At 41.5% G+C, this 17,716-nt stretch overlaps 2 long non-coding RNA genes across 3 annotated transcripts in view; one reads left to right on the top strand and one right to left on the bottom strand.

Annotated features, from left to right (window-relative positions):
• Window positions 1–287: 287 nt before the first annotated feature.
• Window positions 288–15,969, bottom strand: LOC135313181 (uncharacterized). Of its 2 annotated transcripts, XR_010372807.1 has the most exons (7): window positions 15,931–15,969; window positions 15,727–15,836; window positions 12,841–13,050; window positions 11,804–11,964; window positions 4,964–5,054; window positions 3,560–3,623; window positions 288–1,305 (listed from the first exon to the last, which is right to left on the bottom strand). It is a non-coding gene; the product is annotated as an uncharacterized LOC135313181 (long non-coding RNA). The 2 variants fall into 2 exon arrangements; XR_010372808.1 differs by lacking the exon at window positions 12,841–13,050.
• The window catches only part of LOC135313182 (uncharacterized), a 31,301-nt gene continuing 19,561 nt past the window's right edge, over window positions 5,977–17,716 (top strand). Inside the window, exons 1-3 of the long non-coding RNA XR_010372809.1 lie at window positions 5,977–6,150; window positions 6,296–6,514; window positions 16,662–16,804. This is a non-coding gene — a long non-coding RNA (uncharacterized LOC135313182). The remainder of the gene's footprint in view (window positions 6,151–6,295; window positions 6,515–16,661; window positions 16,805–17,716) is intronic.

Here is a 17,716-nt window from a genome sequence, read left to right as displayed (position 1 = left end):
GAAAACCAGATATTTCTCCATAGGGTAAAAGCTTCCTCCATAGTGTGGCTGTCACATGAAGAGGTCTCTAGAGGTACCTATTTTTCTGCCTCTGCCAGTGTAGGGCAAATAATAGTTTATCCTTGACTCCTAATCTGCTGAAGCTGGGGAAGATGCATTCCCCTTCATTATGTTCTTAAATATTGAATCATTACAACATCTTAATCTCATGTTTTGTTGGGTAGTTTGTGAAACTCCTCTCCCATCTTATTATAAAATGGTATAAAAATGCATAAAACTGCTCCCTCTTGCAGGATAAGGTTTTAATTTTAATTTTGAACTCATCAGTAACACAAACTATAATTTCAGAAAGGCTGCTATTATTGTTAAATTAGAAAGTCGAAAGTCAGTTTTGGGTAGAAGAGTTCGCTTTTTAGTAGAGCTTATTACCAGAATGAAGACGTGGCTTTGATAAATCTAGAACACACCCAAAGTACAAATCAGTTTTTGTTAATTTCCAAAAAACCTCCTCCTTGGCTTGCAGTCGGCTGACATTGTTTTTCTCTTTTTTTTTTTTTTTGCAGAACTCTTGGCAACTTCTACTCAGCTGTGCTAGTTAAGACCACTGGTATCTGTAGGATTACTCGCACGGGGGGGGGGGGATATGATAATTTTAGACCCTTGCTTCAGAGAAGCCCTGTCATTAAAGGGACTTGGAGACATCTTTTCCCTGGAATAAAGCAAATGCCATGAAAAAAGCTGAGAAACACAGTTCAAAGCCAAGATCATACCCTGGAACAAGGTCAGGACTCTGGAAGGTTTCTGGGTCTTGGACAGCTGGCTTCATCGGAAAGGTGGTAAACCCACTTTTAATATAAAGAATAAATCTTTTAAAAATGGAGACTAAATGAGTTTAGGTAAGTACAGAATAAGTATTAGAAATGCCTCATGGAAAAGCCTAAGGAGAACAAAACAAATTTCGAAAACTATATTGGCCTTGGTACATAAGCATTCACTGCAAAGGTGGGTTAAACATGCCCATGCGACTGCTGAGAAACATTGGGTTTTGCCGAGAGGCCATGCAGAAAGCTTCTCCTGACTCCTCAGCCGTCACTCATCTGTTTCCAGCTGGTGGTACGACAGCTTCCAGCCGGCCAGGGCAGAGTCACACAGGCTTGTGCAACCCATGTTCACTGGTGGTTTCAGCGCCTGGGTCAGAGTTCCTGGTGATGCGCCAGGATCACTTCTGTGGGCACCCACATCACACAGACCGCTCATGTGGCCATCGGCTCTCTTCTGCTGGACATTCTCTTCACCAGTAAACATCTAGGAAACAGATTTGGGATGATGGAGACCCTCTGCTGTGGTTCTGTCTGGACCACTTGATCTTACTTGCAGATTGCTCTGAATTATGCAGCCATAAACTTAAACCTGTATCTTCTACAGTTAAGCTATTAAGGTAAGATTTATGTATTGTAATTGTAAACAGATCAAAATGCCTTATTTTAAAGTGAATTGAAATCATCAATACCTCAAAACCTTTTCTGAAACAGAAATGTCTTCAAAAAGCAGAAGTTCTTTGTAATTATGTCAAGAGCAAACTGCTCTCCCAAGCAAATGCCATGTTAGATTGAGGTTTATTCTCTTTCGTTGCCTGTTAGTGAATGAAGGGTACTACAACGTCTGCTAGAAAAAACAAACTGAATTATGGTCTGGCACCATTTGACTCACTAGGACCAGGAGGAATATGGCACGGGGGTTTAAGCTAAGAAGGAAATGAAAAGCGTGTAGTACCCGCAGGCAGATGCACCACGGTGAGTAAACAGCATGCTGAACTATGTGCAAGAGCTGCCTTCCAGCCAGGCCTTAGACTGTACTCACACAAGTGTGTTGCAAAAACACTGCCAAGTGCAACATCAAAAAATGCTCACCGAATACGCTGCAGGCCTGGCAGTACCTGGTTTCCCGTGACTCCTGATAGTAAGTTTGGTTGGCAGCACCTCAGAAAAAGCAGCAGCACATCTAAAGTCTCAGCTTCTCAGTTCCTAGAGTTGTTCTTTCAATATGGTAGATAATGGAGAGAGCGAGGTGGGTAGCCCTTTTTGTGAGTGTGTTGTTGCTTTTCATGCCCAGCTTCCTATATAAAAGGTGATTCTTTCACTGCCAACTTTCCCTAACTTCTGTGAGACACGGACATCACTGTCATCTATGTTCCTGGCCAGTATCAACCAGACTTGTATTTTTGAAAATAAGATAAGGCAGCGTTACTCAGTGAACGTACCTGACTTTCACTGCTCTAGTAACATGTTCGCTGCAAACAGCGGGGATTGTGTGCATCCTCCTCAGAGCCCTGTATTACATACGGACACATAAATTTTAAAGAGAAGCATGACATTTGCTGTGATTTTCCCCCATTTTGTGATCCATGGTTTGACACATTTACTAAAATTATTCCTTTGTTTTAGTTATGAGTTGTGGGCTGAAATTTCTTTAGACTCTCTTCAGGAGCTTGGATGCCCCACATTAAAACTGACAGATGCTCCTATCTCTCGCTTTGCTCTGAAAGTTTCAGCTAAAAATTATGAATGTGGTAGGATACATTGTACAGTAAAACTGTTTCCTTTTATTTCAACCTCTCTGTCACTGCCTTTCTTTTCTATTAAGAAGAATCATGATCGTTTTTCCTGCTCAACACTAGTTCGTTTCAAAAGCGATCTGCTGTTTGTGATCTGGTGTAACCACTGCCCGTGTAACCCCCAGCTCTCTGGAGAGGCTCCACGCAGTGCTTCCCACAATGGACCCCACATCAGGTGCTGCCGGTGGAGATGGCCAAGGATGGTACGAATGAGGACCGGTGGCACTTGTGGTCCTGCTTCTCTCCATGTCCCTGCGGCCAAGGGAGGTGAGTGCCCTTGTGGACAGATAGTCCAGTAGTAAGGCTTAACCACCGCTGACTGCTAAATAAAACTTGATAGCATGGCCAGTCTGTCCTGTGGTCAGCAGACCATGGGACCTATCAAGTGTAGGGTGAGTGAATTGCTTTTCTGATAGAAAGCCCTTATAGCTGAAGTATATCTTAACTGTTACAATTTCCCGTTACAACTGTAATTCCTCATTATTGAACAACAAGTGTGCTTTAGCCTTATTGCCATAAAAATTTCGGACTTCACTAAACTTTGTAGCTTTCTTCATAATGCTTTCCCTATTTAAAAAAGTCAGTGAAAGAAAAACAAATAAGCAGTTAAGGATTTGACTGGGAACCAGGCAGAAGTTGAGGCAAAACATCTCCCTGGTTATATCACACCGCTGCTGAACGTGAAGACCCCCTGTCTGGGATGAGGTGCAATGAAGGGGCAGTGTGTGTCTAACAGCGCCTCAGGAGCTGGCAAACGTCCAGGGCATCAAGACGGCCTGAGAGGCCTGACGTACCATGAAGGAAATATTTTCATCACACCTCAGCACCATGTTTTACCTCTGCAGATATTGCTGGTATTCCTTGGTAGCACCTCATATTGAGCAGACCTCAAATTCGTACTGACATACTGTAAACATCAGTCCGAGTCCCAAAGCACCTACTCACCAGCTAGCAGGAGAGGGGCTTTCTTTCCCTTGAGGAATTTCCAACACATTTGTCGTTGGCCAAGCTGAAAGAAAGAGGAACGCTCAGGCTACAATTTTGACTAGCATGTATCTCAACCCAAACTTTTCCTAAGCACAGATTTGGTGTTTAACAGTGAAATGAGCTGAACTGCTGTTATTCTTTTAAATGTAGAGCTAGGAAAATGTGAAATCCATGAAGCCAAGCCAAGGCAAATTCTGCTTCTTACTTTAATATGTCAGCTAGCATCAGCACAAATTATAATACCAATAGCTCCTTCTTTCCGAATTTAATTATTTTTGCAGAATTGAGGACCCCAGGACTGGTCAGTTGGTAAGTGGCAATCAACTGCAGGTAGGTTGTACTACGGGCTATGATTACTTAATCTTTTTGGCATCTTATATCTATGGAGAAGAGGGCACAGAAATTAATGAAAATAAGTTTTTAAGATGGGCTGAAGAACTTTAACCTCATCCTGTTGTGGAACAGGAGAAAGTCCGTGAGGGTCAGTGGTGTTAGAGTGACTTGACACCAGTTTGAGTGCAGGCAAAATGTGATGCATCTCTATTAAACCCTTAAAATTAGAAAGTAACTTCAGGACTCCATTTAACAGGAGACCAGATACTGTTGTAATTTCTTCTCACCAGCGGAATATTTATTTTGCATATAGCCCACCTGGAGACTGAAAGATGAGCTAAGAATAAGAGGTACTAGGGAAAACAATGACTGTCTGTCCCATCAACCCCAGTGGCACTTAACTTATATTCCTACTATGCTTACACAAAATATTTAGGTATGAATGGAGAGAATTAACCAAAAATCTCCTAAACAAACAAACCCCAAGCTATTCAAATTGATCTCAGTAAATAGAATTTTAAAAGCATTTTCTAGTTAAATGGCACAGGACCATAAAAAGGCTTGGCAGCTCCCTGAGTGGGTGACTCAGGACCTCTCTGAATCTAGTCAAATGTGAGGGATCTTAAAAAAATCCCCGCAGGTGTAGCTGCAGCTTTCTGTCTTCAGATACATGCAGGCATCAAGCCTTTTGTCCCAGGTTCACCCTGCCTCACCGTGGCACTGGGCTACGCTCACCAAGGGAAGGATCTACTATCCCCAGACCCTGCCTGTACTCAGTGCAAAGAGGCAGTGCCAGGGAGCAGCTCAGCACAGCTAAGCTGAAACTCTCCAGACATTTCTCTCTCCCACCAACAGTTCGAAGGAGTCCTAACCTGGGCACTTTGGTTAAATGTATGAAGTTAGGTAGGATGCTTGCAGGGACTGGGAAGTGCAGGGTGTAGTGGACTACAGTGGGTTCACTTCTGAGCTACTGGAGCTGCTAAGCCTGAGATGGTGAAGAGCAACAGTACAGAGTCATGCACGTGGTACCTGTGTAGGTGCTCCACTGCCATTTCCAAGCTTCACATGGAGAGAAGCGGATCAGACTTTTCTTCACCTCCAGTATGGCTGAGTCAGTCTCCTGTTGAACAGAAAATACACATGAGAGTTTGCTTCCTGCAAACAGCTTCTTGCTAGTAGGAAACTATTTGTGATGTCTCTAGCCCTAGAGAAGTGCCAGGCACGATTAATATTGTTTAACAAAGCATTTGGCTTGCCTCTGATGAACAAGAAAGGTCAGAGGCTAGAGACCTATGTTGAAAGCTAATTGCTTAAGTTATTTGTCTGGCTTGTGTTAGATGCTTGGATCCTGCTATACAACTTAGAAGTGCAGAGTGCCCCAAGTGCCATATTTTAATTTAAATGCTTATAGTACAAGAGAGAAACAATTCACTGATCATCTCATTAGAGGCTTAGCTATTTACATCTGGACAGCTTTTCCTCTTTGATCTTGTTAGAAAAATGAATGGAAGTTTAGGACATGTTTATTTGCTTTTATAAAGGCTTGGATCCAAGCAAAACACCCTTATATCTGGGAAATAACAATGAGAGGTTGTAAATGTATTGAATACCTTTGACCGGCACTAGATACCAGAACAGAGATTTCCAAGGTTAAAGAATTCAAGACTGCTGACTCCTGGTTTCCATTTGACTCCCATTACAAACCTCATTTCTATGCTACTAAATGAAACAATATACTTCTCCCTGTGGACACATGAATGAGTTCTAGCGTCATTGTTTGGTTTTAGTTTTTTCCCCCTTGAAGTCTTCAAAAAACTGCAAGCCCTGTAGCCTGAAAATTTCATGAGTAGAGAAATCTCTGCTCCCATCTATTGGTGAGCAAGAGAAGAATGCCCATAAAACTCGTTAATCTGTTTAATTGTTTTACCTGGATCACTGGATGGCCAGACAATCCAGAGAGGTAGGGGCTGTCTGATACCATCTGTTTGTTAATAAAAAATGTAACCCTTCTTTGTCTTTCACTCCCCATCCCTCCAGTGGCACTTTGGGGAGACATCATAGTTATGTTTCAATGACTACAAAGTCTTCTCAGCACCCTGTATTGGGACAACTTCTCTGTAAGACCTCTTGCAAAGGATTTAATGAGTAGACATGACAGAGAGACAGATACATGATGGAGTTGAACAAAGCAAAGGTTTTTCTTCACGTGAACCATGGTAAGAGCAGCAGAAGTGAGACATCTTGGGGGTTGGACTAGGTGATCTTTAAAGATCCCTTCCAACCCAAACCATTCTGTGATCTTCAGCAAAAACTCTTTTACTCAGCCATGGAATAAAATGAAACCTTCATATTGGTTTTTAGGAAGGAGATTCAGAAAACTATGGAATACCCATTTGCAGGGGGCTGGAAACGGGCCTGCCCAGGCAGCAGTCAGACCTCTGGAGTTACGGCATCCAAACAGTGCTGAACTATACGGAAATTTAGCAGATTGGGAAGGAGAAATGACGCTCAGAAAGAACCTATGCCTACAGAAAATTCACAGCATCAGCTGGCGACCAAGCCAAGGGACCATTGCCAAAGGTACTGAATGAAATAGACGGATTTATTGTGCATTGTTTTCCCAAAGTTAATGGTATCTTTGCCTTGTCATTACCAAAGGCATCTTTGTTTCAAAGAGTTTCATACTTGCAAGTAATGAACTATTGCCTGAAGGCACTTGGAAAACATTCAGGGTGGGAAGGGACACATAGCTGTGTGGTGACTTTGAAGAGGGGTAATTTTTTGAACATGGTCTTGTCACTAGCAGGAGCTCTATCTGGGTTCTGGGTACCCAGTGATTACACGTGGTGGCAAGATCCCAGCTGGGTGGAGAAGGAAGTCAAAAGAAAGTAAATTACTGGATTCGTATGGAAGGGCTGAATTTCTGAGCTCATCAGCTTCTTGCTTGAATTTTCTCAGCATCCGAATCTTAAATGAAGCCTCACTGCCATTGTTAGGGGCAACACTCAGTTCTTGCCACACTCACATCAGTGGCCATTGCTATTCCGAGACCATTAGGAAGAGGTACAAGCATGGCAAGGAATGTAAAAGAGGGCTGCAGGGAAAAAATGCTGCTGAATAAATCCATACTGGGGTGAATACAGTGCTGAGACAGAATATAATTCAGCAGAATGGTTTATCACTAGAAAGTGGCATGTTGCAGTTGAACTGAGATTTTCTAAAGAAAACTGCATCCAGAGACAGCTGACTGATGAGTTCACATTATAAAAGACTGTTCAGGAGTTCATCCACTGAAAGGCCATTTACGGGCTTTACTTTCTCACGGTCCCACTCTGGAAAGAGTTACTCTGCTTGTAAGAGTTACACAGCCCATGCATATCCTCCCATTGTTTCAAGTTAAGGGAACATCAGCTGTTTTCTCTATTGTGAACAGGGGCCACGATGGAGGGCTAATTGGTTCTGTTCAGTTAAATGTCTGTTTTATGGGGCCAGGCTCCTGCATGCACTGATGCTGGACAATGGGACAGCAGTCTGAATCTGTGATCTCTGTTAGACAATGAGCATTTAGGCCACTTCTGAGGGATTTGGCAAGAAAACCCCGTGTTTCTTTTTCCACACAATAAAAAAACCCCAAAAGATAATTAGGTAATTCAGAGTGGATAATGATTTTCCGTGGCTTGGAAGGAATTTCTCTTTGACAAAAACTCTGCCTCTGTAGTACAAACTGATGTTACTGGAAATTTACTATCAGCCAGAGGAAGCAAGCTTCCCAGAGAAACTTTTTAAGGTGTGAAGTATTCGTTAATTTTTTAATGCTAGATACACTCAAGGATACATAAAGCCATATTACATTCTTGCTGAAGAAAATGTGTACATTTCTACCACCTGATAAGATCATGGTGTTCAGGTACAGAAACATGTATTTCCAGAAGAATGGGTTTCTTTGGTGTTTGGGGGTTTTGTTTTCGGGCCAGCGATCATGTCCCAGGTTCTTTAAAAGGCAGGTCTCTGAACCTGCCGGAATCATGCTTTGTGTACCTCAGTGGAAAAACCCAAATCCTACATAAATTTAAAACAGCCAGTTGATTCTATAGCATCAGGGTAGGGGGTTTATTCCAGCTCCTCTTCCTTTCTGGGAAACTCAGATGGTTGAACACCACAGCAGCATTTCGGGGATATTGAGGTGCAGAGATGAAACAGCCTGTGCAGCTGATTTCTTAATCTTGACCTTGCTATTTTAATGATGAAAATTACAGTAGCCCCCTGGATGTTCTACTCCGTACCAGATTCTTATTCAGAGCAATGGCTACCCACAGGAACAGGGCAGGCAGGAAGGTGGCCTGGGCCACCTCTGAGGTGACCTACCTGCCTCTGAGGTTGATGATTCGGAGGATTAAACATTAGTGTAGTCCCGCAATGAAGAAAATTGTTTTTCAGGACAGCAAGAAACCCAGGGTATTTTCCCAATATGCTGCCATAAGGCAATCATGACATTTGTTAAGAGAAATTTCCTTTGGCTTGGGAGGGAGGGGATCCACAACTTACAAAGCTGTGTGTTCACATGCTGTTTGAAGGCAATGGATTTGTCTTTCTGCAGATTTAGTCACTGGAAGAATATAAGATTTGTTTAGTTTTGCAGGGGTACAGTTTAAAAAGCATATAAGGACATAGGAAAGAGAATAGGTCAGAAAGGACATAGGTCAGAGAATTAGTTTATTTATCACATTTCATAGAGGCCTCTTTACAGGAGGGAATTCATTGCAATATGGCTCATTCTGCAATGTAAATACAGTGTTTCCATAAAACACTTGTTTTTTTCTTCTGTGCCATATGCAAACATGCTCATTTTTTCACCAGGAACGTCACAATACAGGTCACAAAACTTACCACATACCTTCCCCTCTTCAGCTCGCAACTGTACACGGCCCATGGGGAAATGAAACACGCCTTAAAAATGTCTGAATATATCCATTGATAAAAATACTGGTTTTACACTGGGGTTTTAAATTTTTTTTCAGTTTCTTGTATCATACTGTTAACCAGCATTCAAGTTGCTGCCAGGTTTTTGGTTAAGTCAAAAAATGTGACAAATTTGAAGCACTTATATTTATATATATAAAAAAAGAGATGTTGTTTCCATCAGCTTATACCATTGCGCTGTAAATCCTAGCAATCCTGGTTATGCCAAAGAACTTAAAACCATGGAGCTCTGCTTATATCAACCTGAAATCCAAGTGACATCTGGGTTAGAGATAGTTTTTGCCTCGTGCAAAGGGAGGGTGCCACAAGGGAGTATAACAAACACAGTCTCACTTAACCCTTTTTTGAAAAAGCTCAGTCTTAAAAACAGTTAATGCTCAACCCTAGTTACTCTGTGGCAGTTCCAGGATCTTGTCGCTTATAACCATCATGACTTCCAGCTTAAATGTACTTACAGCCAATTTATCCCTGTTTGTTCCTAATACCAAGGTTGTTGTTAGATTGCTTATGTAGCTTTTCTCCCTTGATGCTCATCTCTGAAACATATTCAGTGACAATGACTGTATCCCCTCTTAATTTTGTCAGGCTGTGGAAGCCGTGATCTCCACTTTTCTCTTGTATGATAGATTTCTCCATTCCTCCCATCATCCTATCACCCTTTCGAGCATCACTTTGAGCTCATCTTTCTTAACCATAGGTCGTCAAAATTTTATGCTGAACACTCTTCTCAGGGCCTCGTACAACAGTGCTAACACTTCCCTATCTCTACCTGGAATATGTTCCCTGATGCATCCAAGTGCCACCTTTATATTGCATACTGTTATTACATTTATATGGTTTCCTGGTGTTGGGGGGCTCGTATTCTTCATGTGGCCAAGCAGGACACACAGACCTTTTTCTAACTCTAGCCGTAATACGTTGTGTCAATGAAACAAATCACAAAACCCCTTTATGCTTACCAAAACCCACGTATAAAACAGGCTGCCGAAGATTTGATGAAAAATGACTATCTACTGAAACTGGAATTACATCTGGATATAGTGAATCTGCATGAAGTGAATCACTTAATCGGCTCTGTTAAAGAGGCAAAAAGTGAATGTTTGTTAGATATTATTGTGACTTGCAAACAAAAAAGCGTTTTTAGTATTGTTTATTGCTTGCATTGCATTACTGCCAGGCGGCCTCCCATCGAAAAGAAACTTCTATTGTACTGGGTCTCAAACAAACATAAATTAAAGCAAAACAAAGAAAATATTCCTCAGCAAAGTACTTCCTAGGCTAATTTGAAAAAAAAAATATTCAGGGAAGCTGGGTTTTCAAGTCACTAGCAGTTGGCATTGGAAATAATAACTATATCACGATTTCATTTTACTGTTGTTGATGAGTAGCCCTTTGAAGAAAAATTGCATAGCACATAGCAACTGTTCACAAAAACCAGGACAGTGTGAAACACCATTACATTCTACGAAATCAGGGCCCACCTCTTCACAAGCTTGCGTATGAGCACAAGCAGGTATTTTTCCAGGTTGACTGTAAGTTTGACTTGTCTCCCCAACTCCATTTTTGAAAGGGAGGAGAGGATGGCTGGTGACTACTCAGCAAGTCAGCTGAAAGCCGTGCATCCATGCAGCCTGCAACCAGAGTGGCTGAATATCTTCCTTCAGAGAGAATCTGGGAATGAACTGGATGCACTAAGGAAAGCTCAGGAAGTATCAAGTAGGTATTAAGAAAGTACATTGGGACATGGCAGAAAGATCTAACAGCATGGAACTAGGAGGCAGATAATCGGGTTTGATTTTACACTAAAACTAGTTCTAGAAGAGCAGGCCTATTGTTTGCAAGGCATTGTCTCCTCCAAGATCTGTGGCTTCCTCTCATTATGATTCTCCTCTGCAAAGGTTTAAGACAGTCAGATAGCAGAAAAAAAATAACCTGGATTTAAAACTCATGAAAAGCAGACTGAACAGAGGTCTGGTTTTGAATCAGCATGCGCCAGCTAAAAAACTAACCATACCTCTACACAAGTTTAGTGCCTTTGGAGAAGAGCATGCCTACGGTAATCAGTACAATTGCTGAGAGACCATTTCAGAGATTCCCAGGATGTATATATTTTAAAAAACACCACAAAACAGAAAAAAGTATCAGCATTAAAAAAAAATAGGTGACTAGGATTTGCTTTGTTATACTGGCCTATGGATGGCAGTCTAAATGCAATGCTGGAAGCAGTGTTAGGAAGAGCCTCAAGTGTAGGGAAATCCTCCAATGAGAAACAGGTATTGGTGCTTGCAGCTAGTTATAATAACACGTTATTCACAGGCATCGCTGACTTACAGAGTTTATCCTTACAACCACTATATTGTATAATAATTCAAACACTGGCTTGCTCCAGATCCTGCTCTTTTAAAAAAAGAAGAGTTGGCCAAACTGCTGTTGATCACCCCTGATGTGATAAAAGAGAGTCCTATTGACCAGAGGGAAGGTGGCTCAGCAAAGGAAAACCAGTGACACTCTTGGGATTTATGCTGATATAGTTGGGTTCAGCTACATAAAAGTCCCCTGAGAGAAGATGGGAGGCAGCCATCCCAGCGGTGGGATGATCCAGGCAACGCAAAGGACCTGCAGGCTTGGGAGCTGAGTGAAAGGGGAATAGAAGAGGACTGCAAGGAAGTAAGGACATATTCTCACAAAAGGCCAAAAGTAGCACTAGGAAGCAATTGGAAGAGCCTCAGCTGTAAGCCTCAGGCACAAAACAGTGGCAGGTGAGCACTGAGAGCACCAGCTGGGAATCATGCTATGAAATGAAGCAAGCAGCAGCCTAGGAGTCTCCTACCTCCAACCCCAACACCACACAGTAATACAACTGAAGAACAATGAAGCTTGCCAGCTCACCGTGGCAAGATGTTGCAGGGTTCTGTAGACCGATATACAACAGGAAGGAGAGATGAACCAAACAACAGCACTTGAAGGAACTGATGGATGAAGACATCTACAGGGCCATGGGGAGGCCAGCCTTTGTGTACATGGGTGAACAGCTATATTTCTGTAGCTCTCTATATAAAAAGACAGAATGCAGTTGTAAGGCTGGAGGCTTTTTGTGTTATTACACAAAGTACAGAGTATGAAAAACATCCTAAAAAGACTGCCACAAAATCCACAGAAGACTGCTGCATCTCACTTTCCCCTTTGGAGAGGCAGAGACTGAGGCAAACCAGAACTTCTTAATGGACTTGGAATAGACAACATTCGTTTGCCAGCTTATAGGCTCAAACCTTACTCATCTACTCTGAAGTAATTATAGTAAATGAGACTACAGGTAGTCTAAATTATAGATTTTCCATTAAAACTATTTCACGCTCCCCTTTTACCTCATAGCAGAATTTCAAGTATTGCCGATTTACAGACCACGTTGACAAAATTAGTGCAATATTTAGAGACATATTGGAAAAGAAAGATTTTTTTTTCCACTGTTGCAGAACAGTTTCAAAGCAGAAATGGTATTGCTTAGCAAGTGCCACATTAATCACTGACATACTGTAACAGGTTCTTCATAGAAAGTCAGCCTAATTAGGTCTGGATATTTAATCTGAAGAATGGTTGCTACAATTGGGTTCCAGCTGTACGATGGCTTTGAACTCAACTTCATTCATTACATACAGGTGAGAGAGTGTAAAGACACATTTCCAAATAGAGATGCCTTGCCTTCTGGATGACTGGCCTGGTCTCCATAAACTTCAAGGCACGGAGCCTTGAAGTAGCAGCTCACATAAGCTTCACAAGGCTAGTTTCACATTAGCTACATTGACTGTCACAGCATCCCCACAATGTGAGAATCATCACAAACTGCACAGAGCTAAGTTCAGAAATTAGATCTTGGGGCATGCACTAGAGTAAATAGCTTTCAGTACCTTCAGCTCAGGTGCACCTACTTTAGCTGCAGTCACAGTGGGTAGTCCACGTCTAACCATTACCCACTGTGTGACATCGGTATAACCACAGGAGAGCTGAGAGACACTGTGCTGAAGGATACCGCTGCAATTTCCCATAACGTGGTTCTGGGGGATGATGAAGACCAACTAAGAGGTATCGTCATGCATTCAAACTAGAGCTGCCTGGGCATGACCAGGGGAGACATTTCTCTAAATGAAACAGAAGAGAATTCTTTCAATGATGGATACTTCAGAAACACACAGAACAAAAAAAGTGAGCTTCCTTCTCTTCTCTTCTTATGCGCTTCTCTGAGCAGAAACAAGTCCACGCACCAGAGCCTGGGTAGTAGAGAGCCTGGGTGAAGTCTGTGAAACAGGGTTTAGGTCTTCCCTGAAACTCCACTCAGTAAACTTCTAATCAGTTTGCAGGAAAAGCTCAGGGTCCGTTTGCTACTAGCATACTTGTGGAAGCCCCTTGTTACTTTTTTGTATCTCATAATTTTAGCTCCAGCTTGGCTTTGGCCTTCCCCATTCACCAGTCAGTACCCAAGCAATAATTTATATATGCCTCCCTGCTTGTCTGTCCTTGTTTCTGCTTCTTGTATGGTCTCATTTCCATTTCAGACCACTAAGAAGCTCCTTGCTTAGCCAGGAGGACCTCTGCCATAATTCCCTGTCTTCCTGCACAAGGGTCGGTTTGGTCCTCAGCTTTCAGTAAGTTTTCTTCAAAACCAGCTCTCTTGAGCACCTTTGCCCCTTGTGGCGGCTTCTCAGGAGGTCTTAAATAATTAGCTAGCTATGTTTCCCTGTGTCAATTATGATCTGATTATTCCTACAGCTGGTTTCAATAACTTTTTAGAACAATGTTTGATTTATCTGACTGGGAGAACAGGAGTCAGTTTAACTAGGTTTCTCCTATTCCCAGGTCTTTTTTTCATTTGAATTCCAAATATTCTTGTCTTTCTTTTTCAAACCAAAATATTGTGACTAATAAAGACATTTAGGAAAAAAATGTACTTTATTTAACTTGTAGTAAAAATGAGTATTTTCGGAAAACAGCATGAATTTTATAAATTAATCTAAAATGGCAAAATTTGAGCACAACTCTTCGTGTCTAGTTGTTGCCACTAGAGTGGGCCCGGTAATAACTAGAAGGAAGAAAATTAAAAACAGCAAAAAAGCCACATGTGCCTTTTGTCCCATATTACGCTGTGGCTTAATTATACAGATGCATTGTGTGCTTAACTAAAAAGCAATAAAGGCACTGTGAGAAGTACCACTCATGAGTCAGCATCACCCCCTGAAGATCAGCTTAGTTTCTGGAATCTTTCTAGTGGAAATGCCTTTTAATTCTTATGTTCAGCTTTGTCTCTAGCAGTCCATATCCAGAAGTCTCCAGTTTGTTGGTACTGGTGTAAATAGCTACCAAAGAGTGAAGAGTCGGGTAATGAGCAAGATCACAATCAAATCGTACCAGCTCAGTAAACTCAAGGAGAGGATGTTAGCACAGAAATAACAACTCAAAAATGCCTTGTCTTAACAGGAGATTTTAAAGTTGAGAGTAGTCTACCATTGGATGAAGGCACATGGAGTAAACATGAAAGCACGAAGGCACATGGTGAAAACATGCAGAATGGGGGTGATGCAAAGAAGACAGCATTGAATGTGTGTATGTCCTGGAACTTCTTGCTATGAGGGATTTCAGGATATTAGGCATTCTTGAGATACTTACCATTTTTCCATCTCTTCAAGGAGTTAGGACTTGGCCAATTTGAAGTTTTGGAAGTTGAAAGCAAGCCTTCCCTGAAGGCAGGGAATCTGGTTAAGAACTGCTGTGGGATTGCTCTGCACCAGTTTTGAGGAAGCGTCCCACATTTAAAAATCACATTTTTTACCAATGTGTTTATGGAAAGTGGTTGAGCAAGACTGAAGGAAAGTTGTAAGTATGGAAAGGGTAGAACAATCTTTTTGTGAAAATTGCACAGTTTGACAAAGAGAACAGTTTCTGAAGAAGAGTTTCATTTTGGGGGGAGGGGGGCAGGGGGAAAAAGCCACTGTGAAAAAGCCTGTCTTGGAATGGCCACTGAACACATATGGATGGCACAGCCTCTCTCCACGCTTCCACCTGAAAGGTGTCTCCAGTAATGCCACGTACCATGGATACGTCTATCAACACAGATTCAAGATGAGCTCCTGCGTCATGCATTTAGGTGATCTCCAAATATATTAGTGCATTTTTTTCCCTTTTTTTTTCCTGTAGCACCTTCAGTAGCCAGGGACATGCGACTTTGGAAACACTGCCTGTCTGTTCTGAATTTAAACACCTTATTTCTACAGAGCTTTCATCAAGCTGACGCTCCATGCTGGTCTTGCCAGAGAACAGCAAGCACAAGGAACATATTTAGCCTTCTCTGAAAACTGGGTAGTTCACTGGATCACCTCCATTCTTGGTGAATAGAAAGCTGAAAGCTATACATTGTGTTTAAAAAGTTGATTGTGAACACCGAGTGCTGCAGGAAGCAGCAAGCTTATCAAAGATCTTTACGTTGCCTACAGTATCAAATGTTATGTTCACAGGGAGACCACGCAAACAAATTGGCAGGATATGTCAACAGAGTCTAGACTGGAAAACGTCCCCTGAGAAATTAATTTCCAAATCTTTAATCTACCACATTTTATGTATTTTTATCTACTATAGTGCAGCTTTTCACACACCCAAACTTTAAGAAAAATGTAGTTAAAGACTGTTGAAAAAAAAGAAGGAATTACTGTGTTCCTTTTTATCTAACTGCATGTTTTCCCAAATGCAACTTGAAGCCTCATTCAGCAGAATATTTACATAAGTGCCTATGTCATTCAGACTGCCCACACACTTTCTGTACTCACTGGAGCTCATCTGATGCTTTAAAGTAGGTGTTGAAACGCCGTACTGAATCAGAGCCATAATTTAGATTTCTTTTTCTTTAAGGTGGAGAACAAAGAGCTAACTCTTCCTCCTGTAAATCGCAAGAGTTCATAAGAATGGTGATGATGTGGGAAACCTTGTGCCCCTCTTCTCCAGGGTGACATCAAGAGCATTGCCAAACTTACCACGTCAGAAGTACTCCAGACAGTGAGGTGTGACGTCAAGAATTTATGTCCAACTTCTGTGACAGAAGGCTTTTATAAATTTTAAAAAGTCAATGCCATGCTGTCCTGTGTGTTTCATAGCATCACTCATTGCTTCTGTCTGCTAAGTCCAGATAAAGAATTTAACTGCTAATAACATAGTAATTGGTCTGATTCTGTGAAACTGAAGGGGAAGTGATTTTTTTTTTCTCCTCTAAGACATGTAAACCTTAATCCTTAATTCTTTTAAAGAAAAACCACTTCATCTGAATGCGACAGAGTAGGTATCATAGTTTTGAAACATGTGCACTGTGTATACTTGTGGACATTCTGCTTCATATTCTACTTACATAGCTGCCATTGCATGCGTATTAAAAGAAAACGTGGAAAAAACACAGCCTCTGAAGAGAACATTCATATTTCATTCCTCCCAGTATGGTTATATCTTTAATTCCTTCTCCCTTTCCAGAGAAGCATATCAGATTGTTCTAGACAGGATGCCTTAGCTACAACTCTTCTTATACATGGGACACTCACCAGTACAGAATATCCTTTTATCAAGTTGATTCTGAAATCACTATAATTTTATGCCACGATAAAACAAACCATATTGGAAGAGCACATATTTCCCGTTACAGACAAATACCCGTGGAGCGCTCCTCACAACATCCAGGGAACCTGTCTTATCCTATTGCTTTCTTGTTGCTTTTCAGGATATTTCACTGAGGGAATGAGAACAAATGAACTACAAACCTGCATGGAAAAACCACACAAATTTCAGATGCCAATCTCCAATTATGAGTGACTGAAAGGGCAATGGACCCCACTCCAATGCCACACTCAATATTCCTCACAGGTGAGCTCTTCCTACAGCCCTCGCTTTTCTTTGTCAGCCCGTTTCAGACAGCAGAGTTAGAAGTTTCTGGTTTTATCACTTTAAGTTTTGTCTACATATAGTGTTTTCATCTGTCCATCCCCTCTCTGCCAAAGAGAAATGACCCCTGTCCTCTGTAGCCAAAATACACAGCCCTTCCCATCGTTCTTGGAAAATTACCTTTATGGTTCTTCTGGGGAACCACCGTACTCTTAGGGTCGTCTTTAATGTGGCCGTATCATTCTTTCATCACAACACAGAATCCTTACTGAAAAGCACCAGTAACACTATTTAGAATATTATGCAAAGAAAAACACACTGAAATACCTTGAATGGTGGTTTATTGAAGACATGAAATTCACAGTATTGTCCAGTCCTCTTTTTGGTGATATGTTTGAGTCTTTTTCATAACTGGTGTGTTGCTAAAAGAGAAATATGAGATATACAGAAATAAAATAGAGCAGTTAATAGGATCCTACCAGCACTGACTAGCTCTGAGAGTTTACTGAACTTTTTGAATTTATATTTTCAGTCTGTCATTCCACAAACAGTCCTAGTTCTTTACCTGTTGCACTTTTTACTTTCCGTCACTTCCGCACCACTGTTCTCTCTGAGCCGTGCTGTTCATGTTTAAGGGGTTGTGGAGACAATAGTCAGAACCAACCGGTCTGCCTGAAAGAGTGAGAAGCTATGTTTTTCCGGTGGTGAAATACTGGATTAAATATAGCAAAATCCTGTGTCTGTTACAGTAGTGCATTTAAGGAAAAGCATTCTTTCAAGAGCTATTTTTGCCATTCTTATGATTCTGAAGCAACGGTGATGTTTTGCTTGTTTCTACTGTGTAACTTCAATATGCAACAATCTCTCCAAGTTGAATAATTTGGAATCCACGCA

Source organism: Phalacrocorax carbo, chromosome 4 (genome assembly GCF_963921805.1).
Source record: "Phalacrocorax carbo chromosome 4, bPhaCar2.1, whole genome shotgun sequence".
NCBI lineage: Eukaryota > Metazoa > Chordata > Aves > Suliformes > Phalacrocoracidae > Phalacrocorax > Phalacrocorax carbo.
The sequence above is the reverse complement of the archived record's forward strand: the minus strand, read 5'-3'. Positions and strand labels throughout refer to the sequence as shown.